The following is a 17,748-nucleotide window of genomic DNA, read 5'->3' as shown; positions in this document are numbered from 1 at the left end:
TAATCTGTTGCCCCCCCCCCCCCCCGCCTCCTTCCACAATCATATTCTGGTCATCCTGAATTATTAAAATAGCTAGCACATAAAATTTTGTTCTTCTCATTTGATACTTAAAATGGTAGGGACTTAGCACCTATTTCTGCTGCTTGATTTTAAGGACAGACAAACGAAGTCTTGGAAATGTTAAGTGGCTGGTTCAAAGCTCTGCCCCTTGTCCTGGAACTCTTTGCCCCATGGTTCCCTCCCTTTAGTCCAGGGTGGTTCTCCCCAGGTCTGTTACCTGCAGAGAATCCAGCTATCTCCAGCACTGTGTACCTTTCCCTAAGCTTGTCACTTGCACTCAGTGACTTCAAGAACTTTGTTTTATTCATCTTTTATCTCCTGGTGTCTAACCTGGGGCCTGGCAGTAGCTGGAGTTCTGGAAATGATGGATAATGAAGAAAGAAACTCAGTTCAGTTCATGGGTCTCCATGAAACCTCCTGGGGCTTCTCTCCAGTCCCTGAATCTTTGAGACCCACTGGTAGTGAGCCCTGGCTAGAGGCCCCAGTTGGCAGCGTTCTGTGCTGCCCTGTGTGTGTTGGGGGGAGTGGGAGTTTCTCCAAGGACAGGGACTATCTCTTGAACCTTCAGTGTTTTCTCCATGATCTGTAGGACCCTGGAGAGCACACATCGAGCCCTTTCATAAATGTTTGTCTGATGGGGTCTCACTTCTCTAGTTGGCCTCTCATTGCCCTTTTGTCCAGTGTTCTGGAAAATACTCTAAAATGCCACTCTGATGTCACTTTGATGAAATTGCAAGAGAAAAATAGATTGATTTCTCTTTCTAAACTGGTGACATGTGTTAGTAATCTCTCATTTTCCCCAGGATAGCTTCTGCAGTTGAAGGGATGTGCCCTCTTGCTCTGTACCTGGCTGGCTAGTCCTAGGAGCATACCTGCTTTTGCTCACTGCTTAAATTTTACTTGTTCCTCCTCATCTCTTTAAAATTAAGTTCCCACCATGAGGTTCCATACTCAATTTGTTCTGGGTTCTTCTCTCTGTCATGGGAGCCAAGACACCTTGTAGCAGAGATGCTTCCTTGACTGGGCTAGGGGTTAGGGGGAAATGAGGGGGTGTTTGTGGGATCACTTGGGAAGTTGTTTTCATTTAAAATCCCCAGAGAGAAGCCCAACCCAGAATGAGAAAAACTGAATTTGGAGAGGAGGATAAGCGAGGCCTCTGTTCAGGGCTGTATTTTTTTTAAAAAAATTCCAGGTTTTGAAAAAAATTCCAGGTGATTGTTATATACCTTTCCGGTTCCTCATTTGAAAATATTTGGCATACAGGGTTTCCTTGAAGAAGTGGGGGCAAAAGCCCAATCCTCAGTGGAAAGCAGGTCATGTTGATGAAGTGTTTATTGTTATATGCCCAATCACGTGATTTAATCCCTTTGGTTTTTTTTCAAGGTTGCTCCATGTATTTATTTCAAAAATTTGGATACCTTCTGGACATCAGGCTATCTGGCTAATGCATCCTAGAGGACTGGTTAAAAGGCTGGACAGCTAGAGTCTCTAACAGCTCTACCGCTTAGTAGCTGGCTGACCCTGAATAGACTGAGTAGTCTGTGCCTCAGTTTCCCCCACTGTGAATGGGGGCTGTTGTACCACCTACCTCATAAGCTGAGAGGATATATAAAGGTGATAACTGCCAACTTTTACAACAGTGTTGATTGGGACAGCCCCACCTTCATGGAGCAGATCGTTTGGTCGCAGTCAGGGTTCAGAAGAGAAGCCGCATGGTCAGCATATGTGACATACGGGGGGCTTTTGACCCCATCAATGCTTTTCCTGTCTTATCATACAGTCTTCTCTCCTTTCGCACCCTGTGCCCCTTCAGTGCCTTATTTATCTATAGATGAAGAGCTCACCTATATGAATTTTTCTAGAAATCTTCCAGAACTCTGTATTTACATCCTGTTAATGAGTGATGTGGTGTCATTATTATGAAAATTGGCTTTGGTTGGAACCTACTTAGAGTGGTGCTCCCAGGCACTCCTGAGATCTCTTTTGCCCTTATGCTAACTGGCTCTCAATGACTGTCCTTTCCTGCAGCTACCTTTTGTGCTGTAGTCTTCATTAGGGAACCCTCCATACTTTGAAGATTCCTAATCTGTTACTACAGGAGTAGAACTAGAGGTTAGCAGTAGAAACTAAATGACCAGACTTGTTATGTCAGGGTCCTTGGTTTTATACAAACAACTTAGTAAATAGTCTAAGATTTCTTGAGGAGAGACTATTCTGTCTTTGTGATCTATCTTCTTTTTTCCACTTTGAAGGGCTCTGTGATTACATGGAACCCCCCCTAGGATAATCCAGGATAAACCTGTGTTACGGTCAGCTGCTTAGCAACCTCAGTTCCATCTACACCCTTAATTCCCCTCTGCCATGTAATATAACAGGTTCTGGGGATGCGGGTGTGTACATTATTCTACCTACCACAGCTGTCTTGCTCTTCCTTGTTTAATTACGTGGTATCATGATATGTTCCAAAGAGGATAAACAAATAATACAGCAAGATAAAAATACATTTAAAATTTAGTCAGAAAAAAAAAAATGAGGCCAGGAGAAAAGAAGGATGGGATAATAAGAGTCAGGAATAAGGTTTAAATCCAAAATAGACACCAGTTTACCTTCTGGAAGGGGACTGTGATTTTGGCTCTGAGCTTTCCCTAGAGGCTCTCATGAAGAGGGAAGCAATGCCAATTAGAGTGTACTGTGTGATGGAATAAAATCTGACCAGTTGTTCAGATGCCTGGATGGATATTCTTCCCATCAAGATGAAAGAGAACTTCCTTCTCTAGGTCCTCCTGGGTGCATGCAGTATAATCAGCAAAGCCTTTGCCAAGTTAAAAAAAATTTTTTTAATGTTTATTTATTTTTGAGAAAGAGACAGAGTGTGAGTGGGAGAGGGGCAGAGAGAGAGGGAGACACAGAATCAGAACTGCTGAGCTGTCAGCACAGAGCCCGATGCAAGGCTCGAACCTATGAACCGTGAAATCATGACCTGAGCCAAAGTTGGACATTTATCCAACTGAGCCACCCAGGCGCTCCAGCCTTTGCCAGGTTTATAGTGAAAACCTAGTGATTGGTTTTACCCCTCCCTGCTTTTAACTGCTTTCTATTTTAGGTCAAATATGCATTGCTTTGAAGACTTCTTTCGAGATCTGTGGTCAGCACCAGGGCAAATCCAGGAAGATTAGAAATCTCCAAAGCCAGTGGTTCCCATCTGGTAGTTCTCAGGCCCTGGGGATTCTTGAGGGTAACTTGCCTGAGCTTTCATTCCAAATGACAGTGATGTCTGTCTGTTGTACCTTTTGTTTGTTTGTTTGTTTTGAAGGCCATTAAATAAAAAATGTTTTTACATACACAATCTTGATCCCTTTTTAAGATGGGAGAGTTGGAAGACCCACCAGCATTTACCGAGAGCTTAGATCATGGTTAGTAGCTTTCAGAGGAGTATTCTGCACTAGGAGGCTGGGAGGTGTTTGAAATGATATGTTATAATAAAAAAAAAAAAATGTTTATTTATATCCCTAATGGACTGTTGGTTAAAGGCAGGATGCATTAGGAACCCTCAGGTCAAAGTATGAATTATTGAGCATTGAGCTGATAATTCTGCCGATTTTCCTCCGGATTATCTTCCCTCTCGCCAAACGTTGCATTCATCTGATCAGAATTCTTTTTTGGCATATCTTACAGTATTTCTTAAAAATCAATATTTAGAAAGAGAAAATATTATGACTGTGATAGTCATTTCATCTTTTAATTTATTAGGATTAAAGATTCATACACCTGCAATGTGTTATTTTGGAGAAATGCTTTCATATTTCTACTGGAAACCACCTGTCTTACCCTGATATTTGGAAACCAAACAGAAAAAAATATAAAAATGAACTTCTGGGGGTTTGAAGATGCCAGTTAATCACACCCTCCCTTCTGGGTTCTGAACTGGAGGAAATAGAAGAAGCCAGACAAAGATGAAAGTACAGTGCCAGGTACATTAGAGTAAAGCTGAGTTGGAAGATATGTCTAGGTTGCAAAACTTTCTGATCTGCCCTAGATGAAATCCACACTTGTGCCCAGGTGATGGCCTGGTAGCCAAGGGTGGGCTCTGCTGGGTGGGGAAGCCCTGTCCTTTTGACCCTTGGAGGCCAGAAGAGAGTGAGAGTGCCCCTCCCCCCCACCAGGGCAGGAAACCCAGCAGCACCCCCTGCCACTCCAGCTTAGATGCTGTCCTTCGTCCCCTCCCCAGGGGCCTATGAATGTGCTGATGTAGGAGCAGGAATAGTCCCCTTTGTGGTTTCTTCTGCAAAATGGAGTGCACATTCTGCAGGAATACATGTCCAGAGGAAGTAAAGAGTCCTTCCTTTATAAACCATTTGGTTTGTTTTTAAACTCAGATGTAAGAAATCCAAACATTGGGCAGTCTTGTTTTGATGCTTGTCTTGTTTTGATGCTGGGGCTATTAATTAGATTGCTATCTGGTTTTGAATATACATTGGTTCCCACACCAAATGCATACTAATAAGATATACTTTTGGGGCTCCTGGGTGGCTCAGTCTGTTAAGTGTCTGACTTTGGCTCAGGTCATGATCTCACGGTTCATGAGTTCGAGCCCCATGTCTGGCTTTGTGCTGACAGCTCAGAGCCTGGAGCCTGCTTCGGATTCTGTGTCTCCCTCTCACTCTGTGCCTTCCCCACTCTCACTCTGACTCTGTCTCTCTCTCAAAAATAAACATTAAAAAAAAAAAGACATAATTCTGGGGGTGCCTGGGTGGCTCAGTCAGCTAACCATCTGACTTCAGCTCAGGTCATTATCTCATGGCTCATGAGTTCAAGCCCCGCATCGGGCTCCGTACTGACACACCCGAGCCTGGAGCCTGTGTCAGATTCTGTGTCTCCCCCTCTCTCTGCCCCTCCCCTGCTTGCACTCCATCTCTCAAAAATAAGCATTTTTTAAAAAATTAAAAAAAAATATACTCCTGGAATTGATTTTATAGACAAATCATACTTTTTTCTTACAGAATTAAGTGCTGTGTGTTAAAGACTAAATGGGCAAAAGGTGATTTGTCATTAATCATTTTGAACATTAACAAAGATGATATCAAGATGAGTGGACTTCATAAACCTCACTATCGTGTTTTAAAAATGAAATATGATTTTATTTTAATGTTCCATCTTGGCCATATATATGTAAAAATTAAGACATGACTAAAAAGTTCTAAGGGGTGTGTGTGTATGTGTGTGAGGCGGGGGGAGGGAGAGAGAGAGAATGTTAAAGGCGATCATTGTCACAAAAAGTTGAGCTAAGCCAATCTAGAACAGTGGATGGATTGTGTATCCCTTAAGTCATCCTTCAGATATAGTTTCTTTCAACACAGCTTTGCAAGGCTTTCAGTGGCTCTAAAGTCATTTATGTGCCCTGGAAAATATCAGATATAGAGGCATTTCCAGAAACTCAATATTGGTTGAGATCGTCTTATGCCAAATTAAGGCAGCTTATGAATATGGTTACCTTATTTGAAGGCTATTCACTTTGAATTCAGCTGGGAAAGTACTAGTGACTGGTAAGTGGGTGTTCTAAAGTGAGCCCGTCAGCAATTATAAAACAACAACTCAGCCCCAGTGATGTTGAGCTTTGAGCAGAGCAAGGTATATGTTGAGAGGCTACCTGGGGTGACTTACTGTATGGAATTATTTGCTATAACAGTTAAAAATTGGAAGACATGTATATAAACTGTCTTTGATTTTAGCATAGTGGGTCAACACCCCACGGTCAGAAAGCATCACCAATTGTCTTACATGTCCTTGTAGTTCACAGTGATAAAACCATGCCCTCTGTATTTATAAGTCTCACTTCAGCTGGATGTTTTTTACAGTAATAAGAGTGTAAGACAGCTAGTCTTAGTGACATGACTCCAGCTTATTCAAAAGTAATATCAAATCACTGAGTTCTGTGTACATTACAAAAAAGGGAAATTGCACCATATTCATCATCCCCTCCTGAAAACTAGTGTCTGATTTGCCCCCATTCATACTATACCAGATGAGAGAGCAATGCATGTCAGACTTTAATGTGCATCTTGTTGTAAATACCATTTCTGATTCATTCAGTCTGAAGTTGGGTCTCAGATTTTGCATTTCTTTTTCCTTTTTCTTTTGAGAGAGAATGCAGGAGCCAGGGGAGGAGGGCAGAGGGAGAAAGAGAATCTTAAGTGACCCTGGGGTCATGACATGAGCCAAAATCGGGAGTCTGATGCTCAACCAACTGAGCCATTCAGGTGCCCCAGATTTTGCATTTCTAACTATAGTCCTCTCAATGCTGCTGGTCCACAGACCAGATTTTGATTAGTAAGGTTAATAGAAGTGCTGGTAAACTACAAACATTGGTAGACATTGAGGGTGTTAGAATAACCTCAAATAACTTCTCATCTTTGGAGCTAGATGCCAAGGAGAGGTTGATAAAAGCCCTAACAGTCCAGTATTATTCTCAGTAAGTCCTTCCACGGTCTGGTGGTGATCTAACAGGGCTCTGTAGTGGACTACCTCTTTCAGAAAGGCTTGCCTCCTTGGACAGGGTTCCTTGTTCATTGGCCTGGTAAGAGCAGCTTGCAGTTCTTTAAGGAGAAAATCAGTGTACCTTGCAGAGGATTGTATAGTAAGCCAGTGGATCTACATTTGGGAGCAGAGAGTTTTATCACAAGATAAACTCTTTTGAAATGTTCAGATAAGGTCACATTTTGGGTCCCACTGGATAGGAACCACAGAGTTGATAAAAGGAGCATCTTTCCAGGATGTCATAGTTCTCATGTCTGGCCTGGTATTAACATCATTAAAGAAGGTTTAAAATGAGAATACCCCTGCTTGGGCCACACCTCAGACAAAGTGAATCAGAATCTTTTGGTGTGAGACCTGACATCTATGTTTTTTTTAAAAAAGAGCCCAGGTGATTACAGATGGCATCAAAGTTGAGAGAGTCCCAGGTTTAGGCAGTCTGTAACTTGGGGAGAGCAGGAAACTCTACTGAGATGCTTCATTCTAGCTTGAGTTAATTTATCATTTTGTGTAATCCGAGGGCTTATAACCAGGTCACAGTCAGGTTGACCCAAGATACTTAGTTTTTAGGAGAGTTAACTTAAATTTAATAATTGGGGGACAAGTCAGCTTATCAATTAGCACCTGATGATTGAATTATTTCCCTAAGAGAATCCAGTTTTGGGGCACCTGGGTGGCTCAGTTGGTGAAGCATCTGACTTTTGATTTCGGTTCAGGTCATGATCTCACGGTTCATGAGTTTGAGCCCTGAGTGGGGCTCTAAGCTGACAGCGCTGGAGCCTGCTTGGGATATATTCTCTCTCTCTCTCTCTCTCTCTCTCTCTCTCTCTCTCTCTCTCTCTCTCTTTCTCTCTTTCTCCTCTCTCTCTCATCTTTCTTCTCTCTCTCTTTCTTCTCTCTCTCTCTCTCTGCTCTCTCTCTCTTCTCTCTCTCTCTCTGCCTCCCCTCACACTCTCCTCTCTCTCTCTCCTCTCTCTCTCTCTCTCTCTCAAAATGAATAAATGAACTTAAAAAAAACTCCAGTCCTGAAGCATTTTGTAACTTGGATCTGCCAAAGCTTAGGGGTCTGCGCTCCATGTGGATTTACTGTAGCCCCATTTTAGAAGTGATGAGAAGTTCATTATAAGCCCTTAAATTGGATAAGACTCTGGCCACGTCACATTGTGTGTGTTTGTCACATATGCATGTGTTTGCACCTCTCGCTTACCCAGCTAGTTTAAAAAAACAAACAATTTAACTTGGTTGTTTTTATCAAATCAAGTGCTTGGAAGGCCATCCCATTTCTGCAGACAGTGCAGCTGAAACACTCATGGGATAGGCCAGCACCCAGCCTATGTCCGCCAGCTAGAGAAGGAGGGGTCTTATGGGTGGGGTGATTGGTTTCTAGGGTTCAGGGAGCACTTAAAGAATAATGAGCTGCTATCTCGAAGGCATTGCCCCCCTTTTTGGAAATGATTTTGATGGTATTTTTTGACTTTTTAAAAATTAGTGATGCCATTTGGGTTCTGTTGTTTTCACGGGTGCTTTCTACATACAGGAAGTTGCCAGAGTCTGATCCTCAGAGAAAAAAGTGTATTGATATACTTACCATAAAATTATTTTGTAGCTTTACTGTCCTTTGGCTTTCAGTGAAAGTGAATCTTTTGAGCATTTTAACATTGAGGAGACCTACCTAACAAATTTACACACTGTGATCTTTTCACAGACCATTCCTTTCTTTCTCCTTAGTCATCAACCTGTGATAATGTGAGTTCCTGGTTTCTTGGGCTAGAAGCCAGGTGACAGTCCTGCTGGATTTTTAAAACTGATGCAGCTCGTTTTTGGCCTTCTCCAAGACGTTCTTCCCTGTGTCTGTTGATTTATAGACTAGGGTCTTTGTGGGGTAGAGCCCCAGTGCCATATACTAATTAGTAAACGGTGGCACAGCCAGCCTGGAATGAGCTTCTCATCTGGCACCAAGATAGTTTTGGGCAGTAAAGGATGTGAAAGAGAGACTCCTCTGTCTGTCAGGCAGCTAGGGGGCAGCATCAGGAAATCAGCCCTCCTCCCTGTGGCCTTCAACCTTAGCACAGGGTCTGTGCTGCTCATCTTCAGGGCTGGTGATTGATTCCTGAATTTACCTTGGTTTGCTTCTCCTCACCTTGCAACCTCGTCCTTCGGGGCTGACCTTTTTGGAGTCCTCTTCTACTGAGTGGGTAAGGTCCTCCTAATTGGTTAAGACAGTAGTTCTTAACCAGGATGCTTTTTTCCTTTAGGGAATGTTTGGCCGTTGTCAGGAGGCATTTTTGATGGTCATAGTTGGGAGTGGAGGGTTCTAAAGTTGTCTAGGTGGCGGAAGTTCAGAGATGGTGCTACATCCTACAGTATGCAGGAACAGTGCCCCATGACAAAGAATTATCTAGCCCCAAATGTCAGTTATGCCAAGGATTGAGAAGCCCCTGGATTAAAGGAACTTATATATTTTTCAAAAGCTGTGGTTTTTTGCTTTGTTTTAATAGATGTTTTCTGAATTCTTGGAGTTGCTGTGGTTTCACTTTTTTGGGATGGGAAATTCTTTGAAACTGTGAATAACCTATGGGCGTGGTGAGTGAAACTCACAGAACATGTGACAATCTTATTTGATCCACCAGCGACAACTTCATTCTTACTCCTTTGTCCACCTTCCACTTTGTCCACCTGTCCAGTAGTGTGCACACCCAAAGAGGCTAAGCCAGAATGAGATGATCAAGTGTTGGTTTCCAACTGTTTGCCTTCCCTACCACGCCCTCTGGTGGAGATGGCCCTCTGTGAAATGGCCAGAGGACGGTTGGGAGTGAGAACGAGGGCGGGGTTAGAATAGGGCCGGCAGGAAGGAGGGTGTGTTCTCGATGCAAAGTCATTAACGTTATTACTGTATTCGAAAATTAAGTTTGCTATTGATGCTGGATATGGAGCCCTGAACTGCATTCGGGAGGCAATGTAAGTGCAAGGCAAAATACCTACTTCAGATGGGTGGGGTTGGAGGTTTCTCTTTCCCCACCCACTAAGAATGCAGGTGCAGCATAAGAAATGAAAACACTGGGCACAGGACTGTCTTGGTTTGATTGCTTCACATGTAAAAGGGACTGGGCCATTTAAAACCCAGACATAAGAGAAAAACAACACTGAAACCCAGACATGAAAAAAGCTTCCCCAAGTATCCTAAAGGTGTGTTGTTTTAATGGGTGTCTTTCAGTTAGTGACTCAAAATAGGACTTGTTTAGCCAGGTCTAAAGGGAGCAGGCTGTTTTCACTGAGAATGTGTTTTTCCTGTTTATAAAGAAAAGTACTAGAATGGGTCAGAGGGCCAAGTCCTGAAAGTGGAAAGGAAGGGCTCCTGTTCACACCTGTTGGAGCCAGCACTGCAGTTGGTTCCTGAGATCCTTTGCTCCCCAGGATGGGAGGTGAGCTCAGTGGTCCTCACAACTGTCAAGGATTCACACTTGAGATTTGGGGCTCTTGCTGGGCGGGCCCTACAACTGGTTTCAAGATGGTGGTACTGGGCCTACGTGTCAGGGCCCTCCAGGTTAGTGAATAACCTCAGAGCCACTCCCCAGGACTTTGGACTTACTTTGGAGGGAAAACGTGCCTTCTGTTTCCTTCTGTTCTCCTCAGCCTCTACGTTTAATGGCACGAGGCCACCCTATTTAGAGCAAGAATCTCCCCCCAGACCGTCTCTATTCCCTATACTAGTAATGTCGTTAATGTGTATTTTTCTTCCTATCTGTTGATTCTTCCAACCCCTTGAGGTTGGTGGGACATGGCATTAGACTTAGAGTTCCTGCATATCACTGGAGTGTGATTTCTGATTTGTGTTTCATATTGGTAAGTCTCTTCCATTTTGAGTTTCTGCAGGCAGCTGGTTAGATGTAGCTAGGTATGCTAGAGACCACATCGCGTTAGGAAGCAGGACCTGGCTTGATTCTGACTCTAACTGGAAGACATAACGTTTTCTGGTCCTCAGTGTCCTCTTTTGTAAGTTGAGGGTCTGTACCTAGTTACTGTTTTCCTAAGAAAGACCTAACATAGTGTCCCAGTCTGTCTGAAGGTATTTTACATATTTTAATTTATCATATTTCCTTTAAAAGTCGATTAGGCCAGTGAGTTGCTCTGGGGAGTGCAGTGGGTTGTTTGGTAAGATGGTGTATGGTCTTTACAAGGTTAGGACCCACTTGATTTCTGTATCACATTTTGGTTGCAGACTTGTGGAAACACAGATTCATCTCAATGGCAAATGGTAATGATGCCTGTTATTTTTTAAAAGTAGTTTCCCAGGAGCACCTGGGTGGCTTAGTCAGTTAAGCACCTGACTCTTGATTTGAGCTCAGGTCATGACCTCATGGTTCGTGGGATCAAGCCAGCATCGGGCTCTGTGCTGACAGCATGGAGCCTGCTTGGGATTCTCTCTCTCTCCCTCTCTGGGGAGTCAGACAAAGAAGTCTCTGAAACTTAAAATTTATGACTGACCCACATCTAGCATTTAATTAGGCTATCAGACAGTTCTTTGTCATATAGTTTTATATGAACAGATATGTAGTCTTGAATTTTATAGAACAAATAAGCAAACAAAACCACTGCCAAGCATCAACATTCTGACCAAATAACATAGAAATTCAAAGTTCAAACTCCACATGTACAAAGATAGCTAAGGAAGTTTTGTGTAAAAATTTTTCTAACAGATTTTTTTAAAGAACATATTTTAGGGGTGCCTGGGTGACTCAGTCGGTTAAGCATCCAACTCTTGGTTCCTGCTCAGGTCATGATCTCACGGTGTCATGAGTTCGAGCCCCATGTCAGGCTTTGCACTGGCAGCATGGAACCTGCTTGGGATTCTCTCTCTCTACTCTCTGTCTGCCCTTACCCTACTCGTGCTGTCTCTGTCTCTCTGAAATAAATAAATAAATAAATTAAAAACACATTTTAGTTTTTTTATTTTTTATGTTTTTATTTTTGAGAGAGAGAGAGAGCGTGCGCAAGGGAGGGGCACAAAGAGAGAGAGAGAGAGAGAGAGAGAGAGCCAGCCAGCCACAGAATCCAAAGCAGGTTCCAGGCTCTGAGCTGTTAGGACAGAGCCCGACACAGGGCTCAAACTCGTGAACTGCAAGATCCTGAGCTCAGCCAAAGTTGGATGCCTAATTGACTGAGCCACCCAGGCGCCCCCAAACGAACATACTTTAAATGAAGGAAACCAAAATTCAAATGAAAACATTTCTGGAGCCTCAGAGATGGAAACCTCTCTGGGAACCCTGAAGTCCTTTAAGCCACAGTTTGAAAACCAGTAACTAGGATCCTTTACCCCCTACTCATCCAGCTCTGACAGTGTTCTGTGCTTCTGTGACTTTCCCCCTTTCATACATGTAGAAACTGAGATGGACTCATCTAGGATAACACGGCGCCAGTGAGTGGAGCAAGCTGTAGACCCAAGGTTTCCAGGCCTGGGAGCACGTATTTTTTTGGCTCCTCCTCACCACCCTTTCTGGCATCTTTCTGTGATCATACCATCTTGGATAACCGGTTATGAAACAAGCACACACACACCCCCCCCCCCAACTTTTTCCCCTTCACGTCTCTTGTCTTAGATACCTTTTTGTTCCCACAGTCATTGTCCTTTCTGGAATTTTTTTTCTAGAGGTTTGTGTTTTTTTGCTTTGTTTTGTTTTCTTTCTCTTTTATTACCTATCTGCCACCATATCCTCTGTAGTTTAACCCCATCTAATCAGGGCACAGTCATTTCCCAGTGCGATGTGACAAGATCTTGGGGTAAAAACTTCTGACAGGTAAGGTACAAATATAGACTCAGAGTGCCCGGGTTCTTTGTGGTTCGCACCAGAAGGAGGTCTTGGAGGTCATTGCTCACTTGTGTTTCTTCATCTCATTTCCACCATCCTGCCCTTTCATCTAGCAGACACTTAATGACCATCCACTGTGTGCAAGATACCACTATTCCTTGCGTTTCCTGTGTTTAGGGTGCCTATACACCCTGTAGCAGAGATGTAAGAAAGGATTATCCTATAGAGTAGTAGGTAAGAAGCCCCTCAGAAGAAGCACAGACTGCTCTGAGTGTCCCAGGGAGGATAAGCTCTCTTCAGTTTAGGGAGTCATGGGAGGCTTTATGCAGAAGGTGGGGTTCAGTTGTGAGATATGGGCAGGATTCCCCAAGGCAACATGGATGAGCATGGTTGACTTAGGATTTCTTAAATGTTACTGCACAATAGGAAGGAAGATAGGAAGTAGTTGAAGTGGTACATGGTGTGTGGCTAGGACAGAAGAGGGATGTGGATGACTTGGTTTGAGCACACCTGGCCCATGTGAATGTTGGACCAGCCAGCTGTGAAGGGATTGTCCTGTGGGGCCGTAGGAAAAGATGAAATCTCTGTGGTTGGGGTTGGCATTGCTCCTGAAGGGACAGGCAATCCCAGCCTCCTTCATCTTCTAAAGAGAATGCTCCTGATGTAAGAAATGGGCCCCCCAAGGATATTGGATGGGTTCCTGAAGGAACTGCTTCCTCAGTCTCCATTGGAGCTGGGCTGTTGTTCTCTGTGTTCGCACTTGGTTTGAGAAATTGGTATCTGGCAGGCAAAGCAGGCCTTGCCTTGTAGGGCAGCGTGTGAGGTTGATTGGGAGCTTGTAAGAGCAGCCATGTCTGGTGAGCTGGTGGCAGATTTCTCCATGTAATTTCCTTCTCTTAGTAGGCCTGTGGTCAGCCCTTAGTAATGGTACCACTGGCCTTGACTGGGCTGTGGGAAATGGGGAGGCGGGGAGAGGTGGGTCCTTGCTGGGTCTGCAGTGGCCCATGCCACTGCCTTTCATCTGCCTTTCTCCTAAGTACGGCTCCTCTTCGTGCCCCCAACTTTGGAGGTGAGTTTGCTTTTTACAGTAACAGCTTTATTGAGATATGATTTATATATCCTAAAATTCTCTCATTAAAAGTCTATAATGCAGTGTTATGAATACATGCACAGGATTGTGCAGCCATCACAATTAAGTTTGGAACGTTTTCATTATCCCCCAGATAAACCCTTGGTCGTCACCTCCCAATTCCTCCATTTTTGCAAGCCCTGAACAATGACTGCTATATTTCCTGGGTCTGTAGATTTGCCTCCTCTAGACATGTTATAAAAGTAGAATGATACAATATGTAGTTTTGTGTGTGTGTGTGTGTGTGACTGCTTTTTATCGCTTTGCATAGTGTTTTCAGGGATCATCCATGTTGTAGCACATATTGCAACCTAACTTATTCTTACTGGTTTAGTAGTATTCCATTATATGTATTTTTCTCATCTATTTGTTGGTTGAGGGACTTTTGAGTTTTGGGGGGTTTTCTGGTCTATTATGAACAAGGTTGTTGTGAATGTTTGTGTACAAGTTTTTATGTGTGGGCATATACTTTAATTTCTTCAGGGAGAATTTTAGGAGTGCAGTTATCTGGGTCACATGGTAATTCTGTGGTTAACCCTTTGAGGAAGTGCCAGAATATTTTCCACACCAGCTACACGGTTGTACATTCCCACTCATAATATATAAAGGTTCCGATTTCTGTACATCTTCACCAGTACTCGTTCTTGTCTATCTTTTTGGATTATAGCCATTCTAGCGGGTATGAATTGGCATCTCATTGTGGTTTTAATTTACATTTCCCTAATGGCTAATGATTTTGCTCATCTTTTCATATGCTTTTACTTTTTAAATGAAGAGAACTGACATATTTCCTTGCCAAAGATCTTTGACCAGTTTTGGAAAGGTGGAAGCCAGATTTTATTGTGTGGAGGAGTGAATGGGAAGGAAGGAAATGAATGCTGCTATTTTTGAAGCACAGGAATGGAAGAAATGGGTCTTAGGGCATTGAGTGGCAGTGATGGACCTAGAAGCTTAGCTCATTGCAAACATACTTGGTGCAGACTTCTTCATGGAGTCGTGACCTTGGGCTGGCATTACTCAGGTTGGCAACAAGGGCTTCTGAGATAGACTGTCTGCCCTTTTAGTGTCTATTGGCTCCATTTTGCCAGAGGATTCTACCTACATTAGAAAGTCTGGAGACAGGTAGATTCTCTGCTGGATTGACTGCTTTTCGATCACTATTCTGCAGCCTCTTGATGAATTTTGTGGCCATTACTGATGGTGATCATTAAGTTCTTTCATGGCTCTAGCACCTTCTGGTGAGGATTGCTGTCCTGTTGTCCTCCCTTTACTGTGGAAGTTAGGGGTGTCTTCCAGATAATGATTTGGAAGAGGTTTTTAAAATTCTATGTTGGTAGGAATTGTACAGATGAGTTCTAATCCACTTCTCTGCATGTGCTGTGGCTGTGCTAGAATAGGTGCTGTTATTTCACACTGTAGATTCCACTGGAGAAGAGACTATTCCTCACAGCTCTGTGGTTACTTGATATCTGGGCCCTCAATAATCAGAGCTATTCTCTGAGTTTGGGATTGGGGATTTTCACTCCCAATTTGTATGTCTCTGAGCTGGTGTCATTTAACCTTGGCTGGCTTTCTCGACCACCTTTTTTGCCCTGCAAATGTGCCGCCTGGGCAGTTGTGACTCTTCCCAAGGTCAAGGCAGAGAAGCACGCCACCTTCTAGTGGGGGCCCTTTTTCAGTTTTTGGGCCTGGCCTTGCCCTTGCTTCCACTTTGCAGCCTTTAGCAGCTTCTTCAGGGGATTCACTGATGAAGTGGAGTGGAGTTGCGTGTCTAAAAGTTAACAGGTAATTCTTGCATACATTTGGGGTTCCTCCTTAAAATAGTAAAGAAGATTGCCAGATGACTGTCATTTTAGTATAGCATCTAGTGTACTTGCCCTAGGAAAATCCCTTCAGCCCTGGGGTACAGTTGACTCACTGCTGTGAGTTATCAAACAGGAAGTGCAGTCACTTCCTAAGGACCCAGGGGCAGCCCCCAGTTCGAGTGGTGGCTTTAAAACAGAAGCCCCATGAGGCTGAGATCTCTCTTGTGTTGCTTGTTCAGTCCCTGGGGACCGGTGGCAGGAAGTGCTCAGGATCCACCATAGAAGGAGTGGAGGAAAGAAAAGTCAGGTGCTGCTCACCCTTATTTAGAAGGGCTGAATAGGGGCGTCTGGGTGGCTCAGCCAGTTAGGCGTCCGACCCTTGGTTTCAACTCAGGTGGTGATCTCACAGTTGGTGAGTTTGAGCCTCATGTCGGGCTAACAGTGCAGAGCCTGCTTGGAACTCTCTCTTTCCCTCTTTCTCTTCCCCTTCTCTACTCACGCTTACTTGCTCACTCTCTCAAAATAAATATATTCAAAAAAAAAAAAAAAAAAGAAAGAAAGAAAGAAAGAAAAGGAAGGGCTAAATAAAGTGCCAGAGTGCCTGGAGGACAAGTTCGCTGGGCAGCAGGTGGTGTATTGTGCCCCTGGGGCTGGTGTCTTTCTCTGAGAATGCACATGGAGGGAGGGTCCCTTAAAGGATGTCATGGGATCCCATTCAGGTGAAACTGGCAAATAATCTATATAGACAAGTGTTTTATTTTACTTTTTATTTAAGAGAGAGAGTACACACATGGAGGGGTAGAGAGAATCTTAAGCAGACTCCACAGTCAGCACAGAGCCCAATGCGGAGCTCAGTCTCATGACCCTGAGATCATGACCTGAGTCGAAGTTAAGAGTCAGATGCTTCTTCGGGCTCTGTGCTGACAGCTCAGAGCCTGGAGCCTGCTTCAGATTCTGTGTCTCCCCCTCTCTCTCTCTGTCCCTCCCCTGCTCATGCTCTGTCTCTTTCTCTCTCTCTCAAAAATAAATAAACATTAAAAAATTAAAAAAAAAGAGATGCTTAACCAAGCCACCCAAGCGCCCTAACAGACAAATGTTTAAACTGAAGACTAGCAAGGGACCTTATGGGCTGTCTGAAGCCATTGTGACCAGAGTTGGGGCTTGGGGAACAGACCAGGTTTGGATTTATCAGTGTGATCTGCAGAGGGCCAGCCAGGTAGGGAGAGCAGCTTGAGTGAATACGGGGAGACCCTGGAGAAGGAGTTATGGTGTGGGGTTATGGTGATAACTGACCAGCAGGTGCAGGGGGTGTGCCTGGGACGGAAGAATTGAAGTGTTACAGTATTGCAAAAGGGAGTTTGAGCCACACTGTATAGACGGTGCAGTGGTATAGCATAGAGGTGATATCCATCTGCCTGGGTCGGAGGCTCTCAGACTTGAGTAGGCATCAAAGTCGCCTGGGAGACTTGTCGAAGCACTGATTGCTGCCTGCCCCTCACCCACCCTCCAGAGTTGCTGATTAAGTAGGTCTGTGTTGGGGCCTGGGCATTTGCATTTCTCACTGGTGCTTCTGCTGTGGAGTTAGGGACCATGCTTTGCAGAGCCAGTTGCCTAGAATTCAGAGGGTGGTAATCTTGCTCTGTTAAGGGCCAGTAGTAAGTGTTTTAGGCTTCTGAGCTACATAGGATTTCTGTCACATTTTCTTCTTTGTTGCTTTTTACAACCCTTTAAGCGTGTGTACAAACAGATGTTGGCCATAGATAAACAGGCTGGTGGGGAAAGAGGAGTGGCATAGGGGAGACAGGGCATGGTGGGACAGGCTGTACTATCCTAGGCTGTCCCTAGCTTATCCTTCTGCCTCATAGCTGGTGACCTTTGGCAAGTTCATCTCTCTGTGCCTTTGTTTCTTCATCTCCAAAACAGATGATATTAGTAATTTTTACCATGTAAGACTCTTCTAAGAATTTAGTGAACTAAGGCACAAAAAGCATTTATCCCACTCCCTGGGACATACCTAGAATTTATTTATCAGTTGCTGTTGGCAGTGATACTACAAGCTACTAATGGCTGTTCGTAGGTGAAGAAACAGTGAAAAGGAAGACCAACCCAGATCCACCGTATTATAGATCCTGAAAGCCAAATGCTCCAAGAGCTCACCATCATTTCTTCTTAGATGGCTTACAAAGAAGAATGCTTTGAACTAAAACATAATGCACACTCTGAATACATCCTGGGTTAGTACCCCATAGGAGCTCAGCTTTTCCCTTGGCACACTTAGAAAATGGTGCCATTTGTAAGCTGGCTGGTCCTTGGGCCCAAGACTCTGATTGAGGGGTTGGAGAGTTTGGCCTACTTATAACCCATTTACAACCTCTACTTGAGCCTCGTTTTTTTAGGAAGACTGATTTAAGACCTT

General features: G+C 43.9%; 1 protein-coding gene across 6 annotated transcripts in view; it reads left to right on the top strand.

Moving 5' to 3' along the window:
- Positions 1 to 17,748, top strand: part of MGAT5 (alpha-1,6-mannosylglycoprotein 6-beta-N-acetylglucosaminyltransferase) — a 342,230-nt gene that overhangs the window by 106,181 nt on the left and 218,301 nt on the right. The gene's annotated exons all lie outside the window — the stretch shown is intronic.

This window comes from Panthera pardus, unplaced genomic scaffold, assembly GCF_024362965.1.
Source record: "Panthera pardus isolate Hobbes unplaced genomic scaffold, ASM2436296v1 HiC_scaffold_10, whole genome shotgun sequence".
NCBI lineage: Eukaryota > Metazoa > Chordata > Mammalia > Carnivora > Felidae > Panthera > Panthera pardus.
The sequence above is the reverse complement of the archived record's forward strand: the minus strand, read 5'-3'. Positions and strand labels throughout refer to the sequence as shown.